This window comes from Cetorhinus maximus, chromosome 4 (assembly GCF_964194155.1).
Source record: "Cetorhinus maximus chromosome 4, sCetMax3.hap1.1, whole genome shotgun sequence".
Lineage (NCBI taxonomy): Eukaryota > Metazoa > Chordata > Chondrichthyes > Lamniformes > Cetorhinidae > Cetorhinus > Cetorhinus maximus.
In genome coordinates, this window is record NC_135882.1 from 143323155 (window position 1) to 143350245 (window position 27091).

At 44.1% G+C, this 27091-nt stretch overlaps 2 long non-coding RNA genes across 2 annotated transcripts in view; one reads left to right on the forward strand and one right to left on the reverse strand.

Annotated features, from left to right (window-relative positions):
• Positions 1-8802, reverse strand: part of LOC144679368 (uncharacterized) — an 81900-nt gene extending 73098 nt beyond the window's left edge. The window contains exon 1 of the long non-coding RNA XR_013576333.1: positions 8694-8802. This is a non-coding gene — a long non-coding RNA (uncharacterized LOC144679368). The remainder of the gene's footprint in view (positions 1-8693) is intronic.
• LOC144679369 (uncharacterized) overlaps positions 1-26028 on the forward strand; it is a 42470-nt gene extending 16442 nt beyond the window's left edge. The window contains exons 2-3 of the long non-coding RNA XR_013576334.1: positions 25710-25788; positions 25896-26028. This is a non-coding gene — a long non-coding RNA (uncharacterized LOC144679369). The remainder of the gene's footprint in view (positions 1-25709; positions 25789-25895) is intronic.
• Positions 26029-27091: the final 1063 nt, after the last annotated feature.

Sequence of the window (27091 nt, forward strand, 5' to 3'; positions counted from 1 at the left end):
AGGGATGTAGTCAAATTCTGTAGAACCTGTTATACATGTCAAATAACTGGAAAACCACAAGCAGTGATTAAGCCGGTGACTTTAATCCCAATACCAGCACTTGAAGAGCCTTTTACCAGGGTCATGATTGATTGTGTAGAATTCTCCCTAAGACTAAAAGTGGAAATCAGTATTTATTAACAATAATGGATGTGTTTTCTGAAGCTATACCTTCAAGAAATATTAGAACTAAGAAGGAAGAAATTGAAGGAAGCGAATGACCAATCACTTACATTTCATGCCTGTTATTGGAAATTGAACGCAAATACTCTACTGAAGATTGAGAAGCACAGGTCCACATCTACGCTTGTGAACAATGGCATATGTACCTCTATGGTAGAAAGTTCACTCTTGCACCGATTACCAAGCTCTGACTACATTATTAACCATGTCAGAATCAGGTCATTGACCTCTACACAGCTACAAATGGTCAGATCGCCTTCATCAGTACAACTTCGTGGTTGAGTACCTCGCAGGCTCAATCAACCAAGTAGCTGACATGCTTAGCCATGCTACTATCACAGACAGAGTTAACGATACCGAAGCGACTTGTGACATTGAAGTCAAGTGGTCGCAGTGATTTCACACGCAATCGCAAATCTTGTTACACAAGAGAGTTGAAAGCAGAATCGGTGACAGACAGGGTACTGAAGAAAGTAAATTGTACCTAAAAATTGAGAGGCCTCGTGAAATAGAGGAAGAACTGATCCTACACTACAGAGTACGCAATGAGCTTGTATTGTTTGATGACAATTGTATTGTGTGTAGAACTTGAGTGGTTATCCTGAAAATGCTACGGCTACATATATTACATGTTGTCCATAAAGGATATCCGGGTATCATTAAGATGAAACAACAATCCCGTGAAACAGTCTGGTAGCCAGCAATAGTTCACCACAAAGTTCATGAGAAACTACATAGTATGGCCACTCAGCGCCATTCATGACTCCTTAGATACTGAAGCAGTCCATGCCCAAATGCAGGAAGACCTGGACAATATCCAGGCTTGGGCTGACAAGTGGTAAGAAACATTCACGCTACACAAGTGCCAGGCAATGACCATCTCCAACAAGAGAGAATCTAACTATCGCCCCTTGTCATTCAATTGCGTTACCACCGCTGAATCCCCCACTATCAACATCCTGGCGTTACCATTGACCAGAAACTGAACTGGACTAGCCATATAAATACTGTGGCTACAAGAGCAGGTCAGAGGCCGTGAATCCTGCGGTGAGTAACTGGCTCCCCAAAGCCTTTCCACCATCTACAAGGCACAATTCAGGTGTGTGATGAAATACTCCCCACTTGCTTGGATGAGTGCAGCTCCCACAACACTCAAGAAGCTTGACACCATCCAGGACAAAGCAGCCCACTTATTGGCACCCCATCCACAAACATTCACTCTGTCACCACTGACACACAGTGACAGCAATGTGTACCATTTACAAGATGCACTGCAGGAACTCACCAAGGCTCCTTAGACAGTAACTTCCAAATCCATGACCACTACCATCTAAAAGGACAAGGGCAGCAGACACATGGGAACACCACCACCAGGAAGTCCCCCTCCAAGCCACTCACCATCCTGACTTGGAAATATATCACCGTTCCTTCACTGTCGCTGGGTCAAAATCCTGGAACTCTTTCCCTAACAGCACTGCAAGTGTGCCTACACCACATGGACTGCAGCGGTTCCAGAAGGCAGCTCACCAGCACCTTCTCAAGGGCAATTAAGGATGGGCAATAAATGCTGGCCTAGCCAGCGATGCCCACACTCCATGAATTTATAAAAAAATCTGACACCATGGCCAACAAAACCAAGGCAACAACTCCAAGTAGATATCTTTGGAGAAGTGCAAGCAGCCCCTTGCAATCAATATTTTTCACTTGCTGTTAATGATCTAATGGCCGGAAATAGCTACAGCAAATTGCATAACCACCATTGTTATTTTAGAGAAGTTGTTTACAAAATGGGGTTTGTCAGGCATTATCACTACATACAATGGATTGCGGTTTCTTTCCAGTCAGCTCACAGATTTCTTAGCTAGCTACGGAATTCATCACCATCTGATATTGTGCTGCAACCCACAATCAAATGGTGGTATCCAACGATTCAACAGAGTGACAGTATGCCACTATCTCCTCTAATATGAAACCAAGGTTGCGAACCATTTGGTTCAGTCTCAGACATTTGCCAGAGAGAAGGATGGTTTGTGACTAGGGAACAGTGCCAATGGCTTTGATCTTGCCACTATTTGGATGGAGGAAATTTCTGCTCACTGGACATTGGGCAAGCAACCTGACAACTTAGAGATGTTGGATGGGTCAAAAGGGGAGGTGGTGAGGTGATCGATATTGGCCTGGACAGTGGGGATAACCCCCCTGCTCTTCTTCAGATTAGTGCTGTGGGATCTTTTACATCCACTTGAGCAGGCAGATGGGGCCTCTGTTTAATGTCTCACCTGAAAGGCAGCATCTCCAACAATGCAGCACTCCCTCAGTCCTGCACTGGATTGTTAGCGTAGAGTTTTGTGCTGAAGTCCTAGAGTGGGCATTGAGCTCATAACCTTGTGATTCATCAAGATTCCTCCCTGTTGAATTGTAATATTGCCTGCTAGCACTGCCAGCCTAGGCTCACAGTGGAAGAATAGCCTTTGTGAGGAGGTACTGAATACCTGACTAGAGAAGCTGAGTCATGGAGCTGTTGCCTATAGTAAAAAGTCAATGTCTTCAGGAGAGGGAAGAGAAGACAACTGACAGAAAAAAATCCCAAAAAGGAGTTAGCAAGTGGAATGTTTTAATTTTTCTTAATGATCAGACATAGTACCAGAGGTCATATGGATGTCTGTGCGGAGAGCAGAGATGAATTCAATGCTAGACCAAGCGTTATATGTTTTTGACTTCAAGCAGTTAAATCTGCTCAGACTGGAAATTAGAGCTCGCACTATCCTGATGACCCAGCCGCTCCTTGATATTCTCTGCACCATTAAGGAGCTGATTTTCAGGACAGTTAACTTCTAATTATTTCTTCATGTATTCTTACAAACAGAACTCTGTGTCCCAATCTTGTACAAATCATTATCATAAATCTGGTGTATATAGAACACTCTTATATTTATTTTTTTTGACCTTGCAGCATAAAATGCCCTCTGCACCTCACCAAACATTCAAGTATAGCAAGGTTAGGACAGGTTACTTGCATTGTAGAGCCATCTCTGTATTATCTGATCAAGCACTCCCAGGTTAGGAATGGCATGGTTATCATGGCTTGCTTGGAGCCATTTTGCGTGCCTAGATGGGTGCTCTCATGTAGGACTACATTCCTTCTATTTCTCAATATCAAAAAAGTGGCCATTCCAGCAGAAATGTGATAGCTCCATTTTCCAATTTGAGTCACCGTCTGGACTTTCTGAATAAGACTGCCAGTTCAGTGACTATTATAGATTTGTGCAAACTAGGAACTGGATTGATATAAGCAAACTCATATCACATAGAGCCAGCGGAAAGAATAACCCCACATTCCTCTAGCCAGGGTTCAATTTGATGTTAGGTTCCACAAAGCTGTACTGCCCCAAGATCAATTGACACTGAATGGTGTCACTTCAAAGGTTTATTGTATAGTACTTTTTAAAAATAACCTTGATCTTCTTTGATTGCTGAGGATGTTTATCCAGGAAGTAGCTGAGTCGTGTAGATCAGAAACTCGTAGCTTTGATTCCAATCCATCTGTGATGTCGGTTCAGATCTTAAAATTCTCCTCGGTGCCCAGTGGTACAGTTATTCACCCTTATCATAGAATTTACAACTCACTAACAGGCCATTCAACCCAACTGGTCTATGCTGATGTTTATGTTCCACATGAGCCTCCTCCCAATCTACTTCATCTAACCCTAGCAGCCTATCACTTTCCAGAGAGCACCACTCCCATCACCAGTCCAGATGGAAATGTCTGTGTGTGTGGATTTTAGGGGAAAGCAGAGCAGACTTGGCTGTGGCACCTCCTTCCCTTTAGTTAAATCACATGGTAACCTACGTTAAGGCTCACATATTAAGAACGGTTAACAAAACAAAAACAGAAATACCTGGAAAAACTCAGCAGGTCTGGCAGCATCGGCAGAGAAGAGCAAAGTTGACGTTTCGAGTCCTCATGACCCTTCAACAGGATTTTCGAATCTCACTGCTTGCTTGTCCCAACAACCCTCCCCACCCAGCCTTAAACCAGTTTATATTTCACCCCTTTCCTATTTCTACTTAGTTCTGTTGAAGGGTCATGAGGACTCAAAACGCCAACTTTGCTCTTCTCCGCCGATGCTGCCAAACCTGCTGAGTTTTTCCAGGTATTTCTGTTTTTGTATTAAGAACGGTTACTTGGAAGTCACCAGTGGGTGACTAGTGCCTCTGGATTAGTTCGTCCAGGTATTTTTGTTTTTTTTCCTCTGGATTAGTGCCTGCAGCTAGAGGAGAATATCAACAAATTAAACAAAAGAAGAAAGACTTTTAGATGGTACCTAGACAATCAAACCACTTTATCAATAACACGGGAAACCTTTGGCACCACATATGGCACTATCTTTAAGAAACAGTAATGAAACAATCAGATGGTTTAAAGGTTAAACAGCCAAGGCCTTGAGTTTCGTTTGTGAGAATCAGATTTCTTTATCTGATTAATGCTATCTAACTGCCTGTTGGTAGAGTTAATATCAGTTAATCATTTATTGTTGGTGTTGTTAGAAAAAAACATAGCTAGCAAGATAAATGTTTTACCATGCACACGTTGGCTGACTTAAGTGGGATATGTGCTTTAAAAAACATAACTACTTTCATCAAACACAACAGTTTATAGTGTGCCTTTAATGTAGTAAAATATTCCAGTGCACTTTATAAAAGCGTTAGCTGACAAAATTTGATATCAAGCAAAATAAAGAGATATTGGGACAGGCAAACAAAAGCTTGGCCAAATAAATAGGTTTTAAAGAGGATCTTAATGGGGAGAGGTTTTGAAGAATCCTACTTCAGACATCATGAAGTAGGCTTCTTAGTCTTGAGTATGTTAACAGCGAGTCTTTATTAACAACACATAACTATGTACATGTCTACAATAGAGGGAACAGCTATGGAGCTGACTCCAGTCTAATTCTTTACCCAAATCTGTTCATCTCTAGACTGAGCCCTTCCTTTTATTAATTCATGTATGTGGCCATCGCTGGTGTGGCCAGCATTTATTGCCCATCCTTAATTGCCATTGAGAATGTGATGGTGAGCTGCCTTCTTGAACTGCTACAGTCCATGTGGTGTAATCCAGTCCAGTTTCTGGTCAATGGTAACCCCAAGGATGTTGCTAGTGGGGGATTCAGGGATGGTAATGCCATTGAATGTCAAGTGTTGATGGTTAGATTCTCTCTTATTGGAGATGGTCATTGCCTGGCACTTGAGTGGTGTGAATGTTACTTGCCACTTGTCTGCCCAAGCTTGGATATTGTCCAGGTCTTCCTGAATTTGGGTATGGACTGCTTCAGAATCTGAGGAGTCATGAATAGTGCTGAACATTATGCAATCATCAGCAAACATACCCACTTCTGACCTTATGTTGGAAGGAAGATCATTGATGAAGCAGCTGAAGGTGGTTGGGCCTAGGACACTACCCTGAAGAACTCCTGCAGTGATGTCCTAGGACTGAGATGATTGACCTCCAACAACCACAACCATCTTCCTTTGTGCTAGGTATGACTCCAACTAGCGGAGAGTTTTCCCCCTGATTCCCATTGACTCCAGTTTTGCTAGAACTCCTTGATGCCATGCTTGGTCAAATGCTGCCTTGAGGGCAGTCACTCTCACCTCACTTCTGGAGCTCAACTTTTTGCTCCATGTATAAACCAAGGCTGTAATGAGGTCAGGAGCTGAGAGACCCTGGCGGAACCCAAACTGAGCTTCAGTGAGCAAGTTATTGCTAAGCAAGTGCCACTTAATAGTGCTGTGATGACTCTTTCCATCACTTTACTAATGATCAAGAGTAGACTGATGGGCGGTAATTGGCTGAGTTGGATTTGTCCTGCTTTTTGTGTACAGGATGCCAATTGTCCACATTGCCGGGTAGATGCCAATGCTCTGACTGTGCTGGAACAGCCTGGCTAGGGGCATGGCAAGTTCTGGAGCACAAGTCTTCAGTACTATTGCTGGAATATTGTCAGGGTCCACAGCCTTTGCAGTATCCAGTGCCTTCAGCCATTTCTTGATATCATGTGGAGTGAAGCCAATTGGCTGAAGACTGGCACCTGTGGTGCTGAGGACCCCTGGAGGATGCCGAGATGGATCATCCACTCGGCACTTCTGGCTGAAGATTACTGCACATGTTTCAGCCTTATCTTTTGCATTGATGTGCTGGGCTCCCCCATCATTAAGGATGGGGATATTTGTGGAGCCGCTTCCTTCAGTGAGTTGTGTAATTGACCACCACCACTGAGTGTGGCAGGACTGCAGAGCTTAAATCTGATCTGTTGCTTGTGGAATCACTTAGCTCTGCCTATCGCTTCCTGCTTATGCTGTTTGGCACGCAAGTAGTCCTGTGTTGTAGCTTCACCAGGTTCACACCTCATTTTTAGCTATGCCTGGTGCTGCCCCTGGCATGCCCTCCTGCACTCTTCATTGAACCAGGGTTGATCCCCTGGCTTGATGGTAATGGTAGAGAGGGGAATATTTAAGAGGTGGATATTCATTTACCGAATCAGACTGCAGAAGACACCTCGTGGATCACAACTGTTTTATTATACAATAGTTCAGGACCAATATCAGTTTCCGCACTTCCCTTCTGGATCCTTTCCCTGTTCAGTAGCAAAGCCCACTTACTAGGGAAAAACCTAGCTCTTAAGTACAGGCTTCAGTGAGCATTACTTGCTCTCAATTCACTTTGAAACTTGTCATGATTTACTGGTAATGAGACCTGCATTTCTAACATTGTTAGGGTATATGCCCTGAGGTTACAGATTGTGGTTGAGTACAATTCTGCTGCTGCTGATGGTCCACAGGTCCTCATGGTGGCCCAGCCTTGAGTTGCTAGATCTGTTTGAAATTTATCCCATTTGGCACGGTGGTAGTGCCACACAACATGATGAAGGGTGTCCTCAGTGTGAAGACTGGACTTGGTCTCCACATGAACTGTGCGGTGCACATAAAGGGCATCAAAGCTGGGGCAATGCTGACCTATATTATGTTGAATAGTTACATGCAGAGCAAATGGAAAATCCTCTCCCCATCTTCCAAGGCATTTTCTGCCTTGCCTCTTTCTAGGCTTTTACCAAATAATACATTATGCTCAGGGGAAATATAAGTTAACATGTTCCCATGCCTCCTCTGCTGGTGTTTTCCACCTGGCCACCTGAGGAACACAAGAAAAAGGACTGGGGTGACAAGACTATTTTGAAAGCTCTGCCCAAACCCGGAACCTCAAACACGTGGAAGGACAAGGGTTGCAGGTGCGTGGGAACTCCACTATGTGCAAGTTTCTCTCCTAGTCACACACCACCCTGACTTGGAAATACATTACTAATCCTTCACTGTCACTGGCTCAAAATCTTTACGAGGGTGGTGGAAGTCAAAATGCTGAATGATTCCAAAAGGAAATTGGTTGGGCACTTGAAGGAATTAAACTTACAGAGCTATGGGGTAGAATGGTGGATTAGGACTGACTGGATTATGACTTTACGACTTACGTGCAATATGGAAGCACCTACACTTGGTCCAAGAAGAAGGCTGACCACTACCTTCTCAATGGCAACCAGGGATGGGCAATAAATGCTGGTCTTGTCACTTATGCCCACATACTTTCAATTATTAAAAAATGATGGTGGAATTATGGAGGGGGGGTCCTTTGATTTCCTTCAATCAAATGTGTTGCCATGGCAGGAAAAGTTGAAGATGGTTGTATGGGAGATGGCAGTGTAGTTGGCCACTCCGGCTCTTTGTCCCCTTCGTGTTTGATGCGAGAACATCCACGTTGTGGATCGTGCTCTCCCCTTGTGGAACACTCACATTTTACTTGACATGGGAGTGACATCAAAATAGCACCGATGTCATTCTCTGAAGATAAAAGCAAAATACTGCGGATGCTGGAAATCTGAAATAAAAACAGAAAATGCTGGAAAAACTCAACAGGTCTGAAGAAGGGTCATACGGACTCGAAACGTTAACTCTGTTTCTCTCTCCATAGTTGCTGTCAGACCTGCTGAGTTTTTCCAGCATTTTCTGTTTTTGTGTCATTTTCTAAAGATTGAATTTAGCATCAACCAGAAAAGAAAAATACCAAAGGAGTTGAGTGCCAAAAGTCATGGCCCCCTCAGACCAGACAACTTGCGAAGGAAATTCCTGCAACCTCCTGACATCAAAGATAAGCTGCCGACTTGCCTTCTCAGTTACAGCAGCACTCTGGTAGGGTAGGTGAGGAGGCGGCAGTGGATGTTGTGCTGGAGGGTGCTGGGGGTGTCTCGAGAAGCTCTGGCTGCTCTTTCTGCCAATCAAGGATAGCCAGCAAAAACAAAAACGGAGCTGGCCTTAGCAAACCTAACAAGTTTACTCTGCTGTTGCTGCCATTTGAGAGGCCAGGTGTCAGAAGGCACTGACATCACTAAACCAATAAAAAAAAGCAGCTTCTGCTTGCTTACCAGAACTAACAGGCTCTGCTCACTCGGGTTCTGCGTGTTCTAACCATTGAAGCATTCAGATTTGACATTTCTAGTTTACTGTTGGCTGATTTTGATAAGACTGGACTTTGTCTGCAGCAATGATTTACTGGGGCACAAGTCTGATATTCAATGGCACCAGGTCACTAGCCAGCACTGTCAGTCAACACACTTAGAGAAACACACAGCAGCAAAGTATGTTAGGAAATTGCAATATCTCCTGACTAAGTTTGTTTACTGTAGCGATGCTCTCCACCTCCCCCCTCCTCTCCTGAAGTCAGTGACCCAATCTGGGCTGCAACACTGCCCTGTGCCTCATCCAACAATGTAACAACTGTGAGGCTAACAGTTTCTCCAATAACTCCATTGGTAAGAACTCGGTGCAACTGAGTACATTACAGACCAAGACCATTCAGTCAAACAAACTTGGCAGTATCGTCCCAAATTTACACTAAGTGAGGTAGCAGGAGAGAAAAAGAACGTTTTACCCGCAGGCCGCAATGGCGACTTTTCACGCCATATTGTCCCAATCCTGCTTCATTAATCATGCATTCCCAGGAAACACGCCGTTTCGCTGGCGGGTGGCCTCCGTTTCACCCACCATGCCTTCACTTTGCCACTTTCGCATGCCAGGAGCCTTATTTAAAGTGCAGCCATGCGCACATCTTTCAGTGCTTTCAGCCCAGGACTGCTGCTTAAGAGACATGGCCCTGAAAGGCAAGAAGAATGCAGCCCTCTGGTTCAGTGATGCGACACTGGAATCCCTTTTGGACGCTGTGGAGGCCCACTGTGATGTCCTCTACCTTCTCTCTGGCTGCAGGAGGGGCAGCAACATCGCCAATCCAACTTGGGAGATGGTGGCAGCGGTGGTCAGTGCCAATGCCCTGCAAAAGAGGACAGCCACCCAGTGCCGAAAGAGAATGAATGATCTCCGTTCTGCCAAGGTAAGTCACTCTTCTCATCACTCTCAAACCACATACTCACAAACATATCACACATCTACAGGGATCTCACTCACTGCCAGTTCAAGGGACATCATTATTCAGTCTCTCACACAGACACCTTCATTGTCCTCATCCCATCCACAGCACCACTCAACACCCACACATGCCAGGCATACTTATCACCTGGCCTGGCAGGCGTCCTGCTTATACCCTCTCCATCTGTCTTCTTGCAGGACAAGCTGGCGCACAACAAAAGGGAGAGGTCATAGACTGGTGGAGGAATGCCTAAAATCAAGGTCCTCACAGACTTTGAAAATAGAGCCATCCAGCTGGCCAGCGAGGATCTGGACCGTTCCTGTGCTGACGGGGAAGTCGGCGATGCTCAACCAAGTGAGGAACCAGCAGTGCAACATCCATCAGACAACCATGCTGTGAGTGACATATCCTGTTTCACAGGCCACTGCCATGCACTAATTATCTCTCCTTGCTTTCACAGGCACATCTGGAAAACAGCCGAAGGGGTCCACGACCCAGGACTCAAGCCTCATAAAGACCTCAGAAGAGGAATCTGCTGAAATTCTCATTGAAGACTCATCACAGTGCTCACACAACGCTCCACCGGCGCAGAGACATACACCTCGGTAGGGTAAAGCTTTAGAGTAGCCTCAGGATCGCAATGTTCACTTTGTTAATAAACTCCCGAGAATGAATCCATGCCTCGGGCTCCTTGTTCTGATGAGCAGTGTTCGTGTCATTCAGATGTAAAACCTTGGTCCCTGCACAAGATAAAGGCAGGTGTCTCAGTCCAGGGCCTCCTCCCTGTGCTTTGTGCAACCTTCGCAGCGCCCTGATGGTGCGCCTTCACAGTCCCTGTACACAACAGTCGTGCCTGCATCTCGATGGGGCTTATCATTGCTGCCAGAATGTTCTGGGCTGGCAGCACAGAGTTCCATCATTCTCTCTCTGTGCTCTCAGCACCTTTAAAGTGGTGCTGACCCCCATCTCTCCAACATCTGTGTCCGGTGACAGTGTGGTCCTGAAGGTTTCAGCTCATGCAGGATGCCATGGGATCAGGAGAAGTTAAAGTTTCCCCACTGCATCTTCATGATATGACCCTGTTCACAGAGCGCAAGCGATCTGCCATCAGCCAGACAGGAGTAAGACATTCACATAAGCTATGTGAGGATCTGTGGAGAGTCCCAACTGCATGTCGTCAGCATCCTCCTGGAATGTAGGGATTATGGGCAGCCGCTGTGTCTCCACGACATGAGCATTATCACAGAGGGTATGTGCGCTGCCGTCAGCCAGACAGGAGTCAAGCGTTCACAGATGCAATGTGAGGATCTATGGTGTCTCCTCACTGCATGCCATCATTATCCTCCATGACTGAGCAGCTATGAGGGCCTCCTGAGCACACCTGCCTCATCTGGCCAGTGCGAGGGCCTCATCACCGTCATCCTTGCCTTCAAGGACCTCCTCACCCTCATCCCTGTTGACGTTCTCCTCATTGGAGGAGAGGTGCAGTTTCTCCTCAGCCAGTTCCTCTCCACGTTGCAGTGTCAGGTTGTGATGGGAACAGCAGGTGACGACAATGCATGACACCCTCTGTGGACAGTATTGCAGGGCTCCACCAGACCAGTCCAGGCATCGGAACCTCAGTTTCTACATTCAGATGGTTTGCTCCACCAGGTGTGAGTTGCAGCCTGAGCCTTGTTGTACCTTCTCTCTGCTGCACTCTGAAGCCACCACGCGGGTGTCATCAGACAGAGGTCACCTGTGAAGCTCTGAAAGGAGCTACTGGTGTAAAAATTGAGCACTGTGGTCACTTTCACGGCCCATGGCAGTGGATTCCCTCCATGTGCCTGTGCACTACACCCTGCAGCAGGTGGCATACGTGACCGACCAGTTCCCTCGACATGTGCCGTCTTCGGCAACACTAGTTCTTGGTCATTTGCAGGAACGACAAGTGCCGTCCATAGACCCTGGGTCTAGCTAGTCGCCGACCAGTGACGGCTCGCTGTGGCTCTTCTGTGGTGTGTGTGCTCCCCCCTCTGCACAGTCAGGCGCCTCTTCTCCATCGCCTCCACTCTCTGTAAACCATGAGGCATTTGGCTAGGTCATCAGACTCCAAGATCCTGATGCACTCCTCCTGCAGGATGAAAGACAGAAATGTGTGGGTTAGTTTGGGAGTGCTAAGAACCTCTGTTGGCTAAGTCTGAAGGCCCCTTAACGCATCCCGGAGAGTGCTGGCCACCATTTGGGTGGCCAGAGTTTAGTGCGCTGTCCCACCCCAAATTGCCTCAGCCGTAGTGCAGCCCTTGCCCTGGCACCACTCTGTCAGCCAGCCGGGAAAATGTGAATTGCCTGTGCCCTCAATGCGCAGTGCCTCAGCCTTGAGGTCCAACAGGTGACCCTTGCAAGTGCACCTCCGAGATCCCCTCGAAGTGCAGCCCGCCAGGTGCACACCTTATAACTGCTGTTGTGAAACACATCGGCGTGCACTCACGCTGACATACTCGGATGATCCAGCATCAGGGAATGATTCTAGTGAGCTGGGCTTATAATGATATGCAGATGTATTACAGTAAAGTTCCCGACGCGTGGCAATGGGAAACACGGCCTGCCATTATTGGGCGGAGCGGATGATTGCAAACTGCTTTCACGACGTTGTGAACCTATTTTTAGCTCTCCCACCATATTGTCTGCTCACGCCTGCCATGACACCCAATGCCAGCGGACACGGAAAATTCCGCCAATTGTTTAATTTAGGTCTGGAAAATGAGGTGGGACAAATAACTGGCATGAAAATAGGAGGACACTTGAGAAAAGGCGGCCACAACAGAGTTAGCTTTCATGTAAAATCTGCAAAAGATAATGAGCAGTAAAAGATAAACGCACTGGACTATCAAAGGCAAAGCTGATAAGATAAAAGATTTGACTTAACTTCAATGTGAGATGGATAGAGTACAGAGTAAACATATTGTATATAATATATATAGAACTGAGAAAATATGCTTATCAGGAAAGGCTGAATGGGATTGGGCTCTTTTCTTCAGAAAAAAGAAGCCTAAGTTCAGACCTAATAGGAGTCTTTGACATTATGAAGGGATTTAATAGTGTAGACATAGAGAAGATATTTCCACTTCTGATGAAAACCAACAGTAAAAGTTATAAATATAAGATAGTCATCGATAAATTCAATACGAATTCAGGAGAAACTTATTTTCCCAAAGAGTGGAAAGAATGTGGAAAATGCAAGAAGTTGAAGCGAGTAGAATAAATTCATTTAAGGTAAAACTGGATAAGGATTTGAGGGAGAAGGGAATGGAATGATATGATGAAAGAATTAGATGAAGTGGGGTGAGAGGAGGCTCATGTCCAGCACAAACACTACATAGCCCGGTTAGGCAAAATGGCCTGTTTGCTTGCTGTAGATGCTTTGTAATTATATTAAAAGGTTTTTTTTTAGATAAATAAATTTAAGTTAAACTGAAACTCGAAAGGGAGACATAAGATAAAGTTGGCTGGCAAACAGTATTGAGTGGGAGGAATGAGGAATGGAGCCATAATGAATGGCAGGGAAAAAGTGGGCATGGCCTGATCAGAAGTAGAGGAGGTGGAGAGAGGGGAGCTGGGATGAGAACTGCTTGCAAATTAATAATTAAAGCTGGGGGCAGGAACACAGTTCTGCAGCAGCAGTGAAAAATGAGCATTTGAGGGGATGTGGAGAATAGCCTAAAATTACATGAACCTATTGCAAAGTTTAGGAAGGGTATATGGTAGGGCCATATGAGAGCAGAGTTAGGCACCAATCTTGAGTGGAAAGGTGCTAGGCAGGAGGCAATGGTGGAGTGCTACCAGTTTATATGCAAGTGAAGAGACCAAGCTATAATTTGCAGCTAATGACTGCAGTGCCCAGTCTGACATCCAGCAAAGGCTGAGGCCTAAATCAGGAGCTAAAAGACTGGTGATTAACCCAGGATTTATTGGAAGAGGAGAGAAGGCCTGATGGCTGGGTAGGCCCAATTTCCTTTTACTCAGGGTTTGTTGGCTGCCAATTTCAGCAAATCTGAAAGTTGCAGGTGTCATGCACGATCAAATCTGACCAGGAAAGGTTGGGCAGGTTGGGCTTGTATACACTGGAGTTTAGAAGAATGAGAGTTGGTCTTATTGAAACATATAAGATCCTGAGGGGACTTGGCAGGGTGGATGCTGAAAGTGTTGTAATATGCCTTTAAGGGATATCAACATGACATCACTAGAAGGGAAATGTGTCATATGATCCAGTATTAGTTTCACTTTTGCTTTGAGCAAAGCACATACACAGCTCTGGTGCCTTCATATATAACTTTTCTCATGAATACATGAACTCACAACATGTTTGCTAAATCCCTTATGAGTGATTAGTGCCTTGTGTCTTGTAAATAAGTAATAAGTAAATAAGCCCAAGGTATTATATCATTAAAATAGCACAACAGAAAGGATGTTTCCCCTTATGAGATAGACTAGAACCAGGGCAGATAGTTTAACAATAAGACAAAGTTTAGAAGAATTTTTTTCTCTCAGAAGGTCACTCGTCTGTGGAATTCTCTTACCCAGACAGCAGTAGAGGCAGGGTCATTGAATATTTTCAAGGCTGAGTTGGATAGATTCTTGACTGACAAGGGAGTCAAAGGGTATAGGAGATAGATAGGAAAGTAGAGGCCACAATCAGATCAGCCATGATCATATCAAATGGCGGAGCAGGTGCAGGGGTCCAAATGTTCTTAAGTGGAAGGTGGTGACACTTGATCAACAGTAATGAACTGGCCAATGTTGAGAGAGGTTTTATGCTGAGATCTGGAGACGAAGTGGTTGAGTGGAGAAGTTGTTCCTGGAAGATAGGTGTTAGACACTGCTTTTCTTTTGGATTTGAGGTCTCTTCGTTTTTGCTGTGGCTGAGAAACAGGGAGGAAGGAGTCAACTTTCAGAAAAAATAATTGACATAAAAATAGTTTCACAGCCGGGACTGAATTATCATCCTTCCCTGGCTTATGTACCTTGGATCCCAGTATCACATCTATACATCTAGCTGCTCAACCAGCATTCTTTACATTTGAATGGGCTTATGGTGGAGATGAATCATGTTTTTGGGTCCAATTACCACATTATATAAAGGCTGCTTTGTACTGGACAGGCTGTTTCTTTCATTAGGGTTTCTAGAAACTTCAAAAATGTAAAATGCCTACCAAAGGTCTGAATTTTCAAATATATGCTCTTATTTTCTTCATTATTCTGTCTCATATGACTTGGAAGGGTTAGTGATTTCCATGAGAAAACAAAATCACATTATAGTTATGATGTTTGCTCTGTTCTGTTTCCATTCCATCCCATCAGTTTCCATGTGCTGGGGAGGAGAAAATTAATTAGTTTCAGTTTCTGATCACTGTCAAGTGATGGCTACTGAAGATGTCTATATATGGATATTGAATGAGAGTAGGATCAGGATCAGCTCAGTGGTGAAATAATCTGTCAACACCTACTATCAAGGTTGAAGTGGGAAAATAATCAGGTTGGAAAGGTACCATGGGGCAGCTGGTCCCACAGGTCCCAAGTAACATCCCAGAAGAAGCTATAAACCAGGAAATGGAAGTGGGGAAGGAAGTCAGGAAAATTACAGTCACCACAGTAGTGGTACTGAGTTAATTGTTGGACCTGCGGGCTGACAAGAGCCCAGGTCCTGATGGACTTCATCCTAGGGTCTTAAAAGAAGTGTTTAGTGAGATAGTTGATGCATTGGTTTTAATTTTCCAAGAGTCCCTAGATTCGGGGGAGGTCCCATTAGATTGGAAGATAGCAAATGTAACTCCATATTATTCAAAAAGAGAGGGCGATGAAAAGTGGGAAACTACAGGCCAGTTAGCTTAACATCTGTCGTAGGGAAAATGTTAGAAGCTATTATTAAAGGAGTTATAGCAGGGCACTTGGATAAACTCAAGGTCATCAGGTAGAGTCAACATGGTTTTGTGAAAGGGAAATCATATTTAACCAACTTATTGGAGCTCTTTGAGGAAGTAACATGTGCTGTGGATAAAGGGGGAATCAGTGGTTGTACTGCACTTAGATTTCGAGAAGGCATTTGATAAAGTGCCATATCAAAGGTTATTGCATGGATAGGATATTGGCATGGATGGAAGATTGGCCGGCTAACAGGAAGCAGAGAGTAGGCATAAATGGGTCTTTTTCAGGTTGGCAAGATGTAATGAGTGGCATGCCATAGGGATCTGTGCTGGGACCTCAACTTATTTACAATTTACATAAATGACTTGGATGAAGGGATTGATGGGATGATTGTCAGATTTGCTGATGATGCAAAGATAGGTAGGAAAGTAAGTTGTGAAGAGGACATAAGGAGGCTACAAACTGATATAGATAGGTTAAGTGAGTGGACAAAGATCTGGCAAATGGAGTATAATGTGGGAAAATGTGAAATTGTCCATTTTGGCAGGAAGAATAAAAGAGAAGCATTTATCTAAATGGTGAGAGATTGCAGAGCTCTGAGGTGCAGAGGGATCTGGATGTCCAAGTGCATGAATCACAAAAGGCTAGAATGCAAGTACAGTAAGTAATTAGGAAAGCTACTAGAATGTTATCATTTATTGCGAGGGGAATTGAATACAAAAGTAGGGACGTTATGCTTCAGTTATACAGGGCACTAGTTTTTAAGACCACATTTGGAGTACTGTGTGCAGTATTGGTCACCTTATTTAAGGAAGGATGTAAATGTGTTAGAAGCAGTTCAGAGAAGGTTTACCAGACTAATAGCTGGAATGGGTGGGTTGTCTTATGAGGACTAGGCTTCTATCTGCTAGAGTTTAGAAGAGTAAGATGCAACTTGATTGAAACATTTTTAAGATCCTGAGGGGTCTTGACAGGGTGGATGTGGCGAGGATGTTTCCTCTTGCAGGAGAATCTAGAACTAGGTGTCTCTGTTTAAAAATAGTCACCCATTTAAAACAGAGATGAGGTGAACTTTTTTCACTCAGAGGGTCGTGAATCTTTGGAACTTTCTTCCTGAAAAGACGGTGGAAGCAGAGTCTTTGAATATTTTTAAGGCAGAGGTGGATAGATGCTTGGTAAGCAAGGGGGTGATCGGTTATCGACAGGAGGTGGGATGCAGATTTCAGATTACTATCAAATCAGCCATGATCTTATTAAATGGCGGAGCAGGCTCAAGGGGCTGAATGGCCTACTCCTGCTCCTTGTTCGTATGCTTGTATGTATCTATCCCGTTCTCCAACAAGTAGTGCTGCCAGAAGAAGAATGACAAGCTGCAGAAAACTTCCTGCATGATTCCTGTATTTTCAAGGGTGAAAATAATGGAATTGGAATGTTTATTCTGTCATATGTGAAAACTTCGCTCTCAGGGATTGTGGGTTGGCGAAATGGAATTAAACTTCAAAATACAATGAGGTATTTGAATGATGCCCAACCTTTTTGCCTTTGTGGGGCAGATAGCTTCATACCCTTCAGTCTAAGGGCAACGCATAACTATACTCCACATCCCCATTAATTGTGCAAATCTTGAACTGCCAATACTCACAAATTTTTAGATTCCACCAATGAGGCAATAGTGTTAAGAACAGCCCTTTCCAAACGTCCAGGTCCACAACATTTAAACAGAACAATGTAATAATTAAGAAATATATTACTGCAAATAGGATTGAGCTGCTTTGATGCATGGATTGTCAGGGCTAGAAAAGTTGCTTATGTACCATGGATTGTAGTTTGTCTCAGCGGTGATTGTTACTCCCAGTGTCTGAGAATTCGTCAGATTTGGAAACCCTATGGTGTTGCTGTGGGAGGAAAGAACTTAGCCAATGACTGATGTACCTAAGTACGAGAAACCACCAAACAAGCTCAGATCTTCAGTTTCATGAACAAAATGAAGTTAGAGGTCTGTCTACTTTCTATTTCTTGAGAAGAAGCATGTGAGATCTGCGGTACTTTATCCTAGCGTGTGTCACTGTGACTCTGAAAAGAGTCTGACGATTGAAGTGCATGTACTGCACAGCCTTTGTACTGAGGTTTATCTGCAGGATTCCATTCAATGGCAACGTCAGTGTAGCAAAATTCAGGAAGATCCAAGTTTCAGTCACGGCTTGTAACAAGTCAGTCAAGGTGGCAGTGCAAAGGACTGCAATTTTACCTTAGCCCCTGTGGATTTGAGAGAGCGGTCTGGATTCCTGTTTGCTATTCAAGGACCCTCGCAAGGAGTTAAATTCTATGTGATGCCACTCTGGATGAATCGCACACTGACTCTGAATGGCTGGTCACATGCATGAAGAATAGTGACTTGGACTTGAAAGCAATCCGTCCTTATTGAATCATGCCCCAACATGACTCAAAAAAAGGTGAAATTAGGTCTAGGAAAACAAGCTTTGAACCTATTGAACTGTAGACCATTATATTGCTTGTTTTTGTCATCCAACATTCTACAAGCATCTTTGGCTCACAACCAAATTCCATTTCATTCTGTCACATGTCATTTATGGTGCCTGGTTATGTTTCAACCAATAGGATGATAATCATTGTTTCTAGTTTGTTCTCTGTAAACAGGACAGAGAGAAAATAACACCCCACGACTGTGTCATTCAGTACCTGCTCACTCAGCAGAGAAGAGCAGTAAAACATCTCTGCAGACCACAGCTATTCTCACATTAACCCTTGTTCAACACGATATGCCAGCTGGGCTCACTTGAAAATAGTCCTACCTCTCAGGCTGAAGATTGTAACTTGGAACAGAAGCATGAGCTCGCAGCTCACATTCATGTGCAACACCGAGGTACTGAGTACAGCTTTTTGAGTTTTGACATTCTACGTCAAACGGAGACTGCCAGTTCAGGGGAATTTTACAGATCTTGTTTGACCATGAACAGGAAGTTCACCCAATGATGATTTCCCCTCACTCTTGTCCCAGCCAACATTTTCACCTCAACCAATCAAAGAGAAGGGTTTCAAAAAGGACAGGTTTTTGTCAAAATATGGGATTTAAGGATTATTAGAAATGCATAAAGGGAATACCGCGGATCGATGGAAGGTCTTTTCTTGCCTGGAACTTATTATTGCTCCTGCGCAGCTGCTGTATTTGCTTAATGTCTGAGAGATATTAAGGCATCATATATATGCAAGTACTGAGTTTTAGAGATCTGAACATTAACACTTGCTGAGCTATCAGTACCTTAAAAGTAATTAGGTTATAATGAACTGTGTGTGTCAGTCCAAGGCTTAATAAAATATGGCTCCAATCTTTAACGTTCAAAAATGCTGTAAGCACCTCCATGTGAAAAAATCCACCCCTGCACTAAATTAAGTGCCTCTTAAATTCTAACAACTTTTTATCTGCTCTCAATTGGAAACACTGCAGTCTGGCTTTCACCTGGCCCACATCAAAACCACACTGGTCAAGGTCACTGACTGTGACTATGACCTTGTCACGCGGTTGTTCCCCATTCTCCTCCTCCATTAATCTCTCCTCGGTGGCCCACTTCCAAGGCATCATCCTTTCATGGATCCATTACAAACATGCCTCAATTTAGGTAGCAAATCTTTCAAATGACTCCTATTCTCATTTATGCTTCGCTACCTTTGGTGTGCCCTCAGGTTCCATTATTAACCTCCTCCTTTGCCTGCCTACAATATTTTCTATAAATCAAGGAGTCAAATTTCTAAAAATGTGCTGAGGTTACCCAGCCTTACCTCTCCGCACTTCATAACTTTCATGGAAAAGCCAACATTGAAATAACACAAAGGCAGCTCATTGAGTTCTTGAGAGAAGGTGTTCCTCAACTCTCTCAACACCACCCTCTTCTCTGCTATTCAATTTGAACCCAAAATTTCACACTTTTGATATCTTGCTCAACTTTTAGCTGCACCCTGAAACGCATAATGTGTCTCTGCCAACATCCCTCCTTCAACCAATGCCACTGAGAAACAAATTCTAAGATTCATACGGCACAGAAAGAGGGCATTTAACCCATTGTTCCTCTAAAAAAGTTATCCAGATTGTCCCACTCCATTTCTCTTTTCCTATAGCCCTGCAAATTTGGTCGTTCATTTCATTTGCTGTGGGGTTTTATGGTGTGCAACTGGCTGCTGGGTTGGCCTTTAAAACAACAATAATTCAGTGGCTATGAACCACTTTGAGAGAGTTTGAGACCTGACAAGCCACTGTGTAAATGCATATTCATTCTGTTCTCTTTCACACCTAATCCATTACAAGACCTTATTACCAAACATCATACGAACATATGTACATACAAGCATGCGAATAGGCTATCCGGAATCTCGAGCCTGCTCCGCCATTTGATAAGATCATAGCTGATCTGATTGTGTCGTCAACTCCCTTGTCAATCAAGAATCTATCTAACTCAGACTTAAAAATATTCAGTGACCAAGCCTCCACTGTTTTCTGGGGAAGTGAATTCCACAGACTCGTGACCCTCTGAGAGAAAGATTTTCTCTTCATCTTCCTCTTAGATAGCTAGGAGACCCCTTATTTTTAAACTCTGTCCCAAAGTTATACTCTCTTCCACAAGAGGAAACATCCTCTGAGCATCCACACTGTCAAGTGCCCTCAGGGTCTTAGCTGTTTCAATGAAATGACTTCTCATTCTTCTAAACTCCAATACAGGACCAGCCAGTACAACCTTTCCTCATAAGATAACCCCTTCATTCCAGAAACATAGCCGGATAGATGCCCATACAGCTACAACACAGGCATCTACCCGGTGATGTGAAAAGTTGCCCAGGTATGTCCTGTGCACAAAAAGCAGGACAAATCCAACCCAGCCAATTATTGCCCCATCAGTCTACTATCGATCATCAGTAAAGTAATGGAAGGGGTCATCAACAGTGCTTTCAAGTGGCACTTGCTTAGCAATAACCAGCTCATTAATACCCAGTTTGGGTTCCGCCAAAGCCACTCAGCTCCTGCCCTCATTACAGCCATGGTTCAAACATGGACAAAAGAGCTGAACTCCTGAGGTGAGGTAAGAGTGATTGCCCTTGACATCAAGGCTGCATTTGACAGTGTGTAGCATCAAGGAGCCCTAGCAAAACTGGAATCAATGGGAATCAGGGGGAAAACTCTCCACTGGTTGGAGCCATACCTAGTACAAAGGAAGATGGTTGTGGTTGTTGGAGGTCAGTCATCTCCTCCAGGACATCACTGCAGGAGTTCCTCAGGGTAGTGTCCTCGGCCCAACCATCTTCAGCTGCTTCATCAATTACCTTCCTTCCATCATAATGTCAGAAGTGGGGACATTCGCTGATGATTGCACAATGTTCAGTACCATTCACGACTCCTCAGATATTGAAGAAGTCCATGTCCAAATGCAGCAAGACCTGGATAACATCCAAGCTTGGGCTGACAAGTGGCAAGTAACATTCATGCCACACAAGTGTCAGGCAATGACCATCTCCAACAAGAGAGAACCCGACCATCACCCCTTGATGTTCAGTGGTATTACCATCACTGAATCCCTCACTATCAACATCCTGGGGGTTACCATTGACCGGAAACTGAACTGAACAAGCCATATAAATAATGTGGCTACAAGAGCAAATCAGAGGCTCGGAATCATATGACGAGTAACTCACCTCCTGACTCCCCAGAGCCTGTCCACCATCTACAAGGCACAAGTCAAGAGTGTGATGAAATACTCTCCACTTGCGTGGATGAGTGCAGCTCCCACAACACTCAAGAAGCTTGACACCATCCAGGACAAAGCAGCCCGCTTGATTGGCACCACATCTACAAACATTCACTCCCTCCACCACTGACACACAATAGCAGCAGTGTGTACCATCTACAAGATGCACTTCAGGAATTCACCAAGGCTCCTTAGACAGCACCTTCCAAATCCATGACCACTATCATCTAGAAGGACAAAGGCAGCAGATAGATGGGAACACCACCACCTGGAAGTTCCCCTCCAAGTCACTCACCATCCTAACTTGGAAATATATCACCGTTCCTTCACTGTAGCTGGGTCAAAATCATGGAACTCCCTCCCTAACAGCACTGTGGGTGTACCTACACCACATGGACTGCAACAGTTCAAGAAGGTAGCTCGCCACCACCTTCTCATTGGCATCTAGGGTTGAGCAATAAATGCTGGCCCAGCCAGCGAAGCCCACATCCCATGAATGAATAATAAAAAAAAAATTGAGTGAACCTTCTCTGTACTGTTTCTAATTCAATGATTTCCTTTCTTATAAGGGACCAAAACTGTACACTACTCCAGGTATGGTCCCGCCAATGCCATGTACAATTGTAGCAAAGCATCCTTACTTTAAACAACAACATTCCATTTGCTTTCCATTTTGTAGCTCCACACTACATCAGCCACCTTCTTTCCAACTGCTGCTGAAATCCTTATCCATACCTTTCCCACCTTTGACTCTTCTGTTACGTTTCCCAAGCACTACACTGAACAATCTCCGACTCATTAACTATCACCATTCTGTACTATGTTTTGTGCCTCTTTCACTCCACCTTTGTCAAACTCAACTTCTGTTGCCTCCTCTAATATTCCCCCAATTCCAGCCAGGTGCCAGATTTTGCCTTGTTTTATTTCACTAAGTGAAAGTTGCCATGTACAAGTATATATTATAACAAATTCCAAATGTGCACAAATCACTGCAGTGACACTTACTGCCTACTTAGGGAAAATGCTAGAGTCTATTATAAAGGATGTGATAACAGGACACTTAGAAAATATCAACGGGATTAGAAAAAGTCAACATGGATTTATGAAAAGGAAATCATGTTTGACAAACCTACTGGAGTTTTTTGAGGACATAACTAGCAGAATAGATAAGGGAGAACCAGTGGATGTGGTGTATTTGAATTTTTCAGAAAGCTTTGGATAAAGTCCTACATAAGAGGTTAGTGTGCAAAATCAAAGCACATGGGATTGGGGTAATATATTGGCATAAATTGAGAATTGGTTAGCAGACAGGAAATAGAGAATAGGAATAAATAGATGTTTTTCGGAATGGCAGGCGGTGACTAATGGGGTACCGCATGTATCACTGCTTGGGCCCCAGCTATTCACAATATTTATCAATGATTTGGATGAGGGAACCAAATGTAATATTTCCAAGTTTGCTGATGACACAAAACTTGGTGGGAATGTGAGTGGTGAGGAGGATGTTAAGAGGCTTCAAGGTGATTTAGACAATTTGAGTGAGTGGGCAAATACATGGCAGACGCAGTATAATGTGGATAAGTGTGAAGTTATCCACTTCGGTAGGAAAAACAGAATGGCAGTATATTATTTAAAAGGTGATAGATTGGGAAATGTTGATGTACAAAGGGACCTGGGTGTCCTTGTACACCAATCACTGAAAGCAAACATACAGGTGCAGCAAGCAGTTAAGAAGGCAAATGGCATGTTGGCCTTCATTGCGAGAGAACTTCAGTACAGGAGTAAGGATGTCTTACTGCAGCTATACAGGGCCTTTGTGAGATCACACCTGGAGTATTGTGTACAGTTTTGCTCTCCCTACCTAAGAAAGGATATACTTGCCATAGAGGCAGTGCAGCAAAGGTTCACCAGACTGATGGCAAGATTGTCGTATGAGGAGAGATTGGGTCGACTAGGCCTGTATTCACTGGAAGAATGAGAGGGGATCTCATTGAAACGTATAAAATTTTGGCAGGGCTGGACAGATTGGATGCAGGGATGATGTTTCCTCTGGCTGGGGGGGTCTAGAACAAAGGGTCACGGTCTCAGGCTAAGGGGTAGGCCATTTAGGATTCAGATGGGGAGAAACATCTTCACCTTGGAGAGTGGTGAACCTGTAGAATTCTCTACCACAGAAGGCTGTGGAGGCCAAGTCACTGAATATATTTGAGGAAGAAATAGGTAGATTTCTGGACTCTAAAGTCATCAAGAGATATGGAGGGAGAACGGGAGTACGGCGGTGAGATAGAGGATCATCCATTATCATATTGAATGGCAGAGCAGGCTCGAAGGGCTGAATGACCTACTGCCCCTATTTTCTATGTTTCTATGCCTCTTGGTGGTGATCTTGCACTGGGAGTAGACACCATTTTGCTTTAGTTTGAAACTGAACTACATAGAACAGGTTCATGGTCTGACCTGTTGAATTAGCTTATCTCAGCTGGTTTTAGTTGCATGGCCACTACTATTGACTTCAGTGGGTTAGGGAGAAGTAAAATTCATAACAGCCCCAATCGCAATCACTACCTTGTGGCACTAAAGTGCTTGCATGGGTGCTGGGTGACGTTGGGATCAGTCTATTCTACACAATGTCACAAACACCAATCACATCCATCTTCATTATCCTCTACTGGCTCCTGGTTCCCCACTCTATTGATTTCAAATACCTGATCTCCATTGTTAAAACCTAATGTGAATTCGGGAGATTTCCATTAAGAGCCCCTTTCAACAATTGGACACAGAGGTGCTATCGGCTGCTCCCTTCACATTCCTTAAGAAACCAGAAGAACCCTGAATCCTTTCAGGGGAAACAGACTGTCAAGAAAGAAAATACTTCAGATGCTGGAAATCTGAAATAAAAACAGAAAATACTGGAAATACTCAGCAGGGCTGTCAGCATCTGTGGAGAGATGAACAGAGTTGATGGCTGGGATTTTCCAACCCTTTACGATGACCTTGGATGTAGCATGGGGGTGAAATTGCATGAAGTGGCATTGGCACAGTTCGTCTTCACAGGAACATATAAAAACATTGGACTTAGGATCAGGAGTAGGCCATTGAGCCCTTCGAGCCTGCTCCATCATTCAATAAGATCAAGGCTGATCTGGTTGTGGCCTCAACTCCATGTTGCCATCTGCACCCCCATAACCCTTGACTTCCCTGTTTATTAAAAATTTGTCTAACTCTGCCTTGAATAAATTCAATGACCCAGCCTCCACTGCTTTCTGGGGAGGAGAATTCCATGTACTAACAACTCTTTGAAAGAAAAAATTTCTCCTCAGCTCCATCTTAAATGGTAGACCTCTTATCATTAAAATGTACTCACTAGTTCTAGTCTCTCCCACAAGTTGAAACATCCTCCCAGTATCTACCCTATCAAATCCCCTCAGAATCTTATATGTTTCAATAAGATCACTTCTCATTATTCTAAACTCCAATGGGTATAGACCTAACCTGTTCAACCTTTCCCCATAAGGTAGGCCCCTCATGCTAGGAATGAGTTGAGTGAACCTTCTCTGAAATGCTTCTAATACGTCTTTTTTCAAATAAGGAGACTAAAAACGTACACAGTACTCCAGGTGTGGTCTCAGCAAGGCCCTGTACAGCTGCAGTAAAACTTCCCTACTTTTATATTCCATTCCCATTACAATATATTCCATTTGCCTGCACAGCTAGAGCATTTTGCAGCGAGGAGCAACTGTTCAGGTGCCAGGGATTGGGGTCCAGCCTCCATAGTGCCATCTGGCTGCTGGCACTTGGGTGCATTCAAAGGGAGCTGAGAAGGAGTGGAGTGGGGTGGTTGGAGGAAGCATCTTGGAGAGGGACCCTTCAGACTGGCAATGCCCACCCAGCATGGGCATTGTCCGCTCAGGAGGCGGGTCCTCTAATGAGGAGAACTTAAAAGAGGGAAGGAGGTGTGGGCACAAGGATCCAGACTGCAGCAACCTCATAGAAGAGAGTAATGGATCCTGGACAACTAGAACCATAGAACCATAGAACACTACAGCACAGAAAAACAGGCCATTCGGCCCTTCTAGTCTTTGCCGAAATATTATTCCGCCAATTCCATTGACCTGCACCTAGTCCATAACCCTCCAGAATAGAACCATAGAACTAGGATTCAGGTGAGTCCGGGGTTTTTAGGCAGGGAGGGATTGGGCACCGAAGGGAGGTAGGGGGCTCAAGTGGGTGGGGGTGCAAATTTTGGAGGTCAGATGGGGAGGCACAAAGGTGGGGCATTATCTTGGGGAGAGGTGCCCCTGATGCACACAGGTCATCCCCAAAATTAGTAACTCCACTTCCTTTCTGCTTTCTAACCTCAGATGGTGAAAAAGTGGACTCCCCACACTTGCCTGCCTGTCCACACTGACTGCATTATGGCACAGGCAGCACAATATTCAGGTAATTTGGCTTGTTAACAAGCTCAATTTCCTGATAATGGATTTTCTTTAAAATGATAAGTGGACTGCTAACCCGACGTCATTATGCCAGATTTTACGCGTGCGCAGGACAGCAACGAGCCCTGAAAATGAAAAATTCCCAGCCTTAGTGTTTGCCTTGGTCCCGTGATAGGATTCTCACCTCTGAGTCAGCAGATCAAGGGTTTAAGTCCCATTCCAGAGATGAGCACGACATCTAGGCTGACACTTCAATATTGAATGGAGAGAAGGTTAATTCAGGTAGGCACCAAACAACATCCAGAGGTTTCATTGGGAACATGCAATCAAGGCAAAATCAAGGTGTCAGAGAGCACTCACAAACCTCCAAACAACTCATCTACCTGACTGGCCAAGCACCACCTGCTCTGCATGTGGCAGGGTCAGCAGGTCATGCATCACACTTATCAGCCATCTCAAAACTCATTGAACTGGAATGGAAGTAAGCCATTCTTGACCTTGAGGGACTGCTTAAGAAGGAGAAGAAGCAGCATTAAGGGAGTGCTGCACTGGCAGAGATACTTCCTCCAGGAAGAAGTAAAGGATCCTGTAGCAATATTCGAAGAAAAGCAGGTGAGTTCTTTCCTGTGCCTGAACCAATATTTATCCCTCAGCTAACACCACAAAAACAGATCACCTGGCCATTGATTTCATTGCTGCCTGTGAGACTTTGTTGTGTCCAGATTAGTTTCTGTGTTCCCTACAGAACAACACTGACTACACTTCAAGAGTACATATTGGTTGTGAAGCATTTTAGGTTTTCCTGAAGTTTTGAAAGCCGCTATATAAATGCAAGTCTTCCTTTAACTAATGAACTGGAGGATTACAGACACTTGTGGAATAACACAACATGTTCAAGAGAGGAGAACGGCCTTAATTTGCTGTCAAAATAATGGTGAGGCTAATGGCATTCACCGGTATTTATGGGCAAGTGGCACAGCAACTTCAGCAGAGGAGCAGATATGTGGCTAAATATGAATAACAGAAGTTGCTCCAAGATGTTCAGCTCCACCACTAATTTGTGAAGATGGCATTTCACTGTCTACTTCACTGTTGAATTGCATTGTATGGCATGAAGTGTAATTGTGCAGCAGTTATGAACTAAACTCATCACAGATATTACAATTACAAGCATAAGCATCCTTTAATTAAGTGATAAATCTCTCTGGCACCAAAAATTAATTATTAAAATTTGGAGTCTCATTCTTTGCTTTCTATATTGTTTTATAATATTTCAAAAATGTAAAATTTTAAAATTGTTTTTTTCT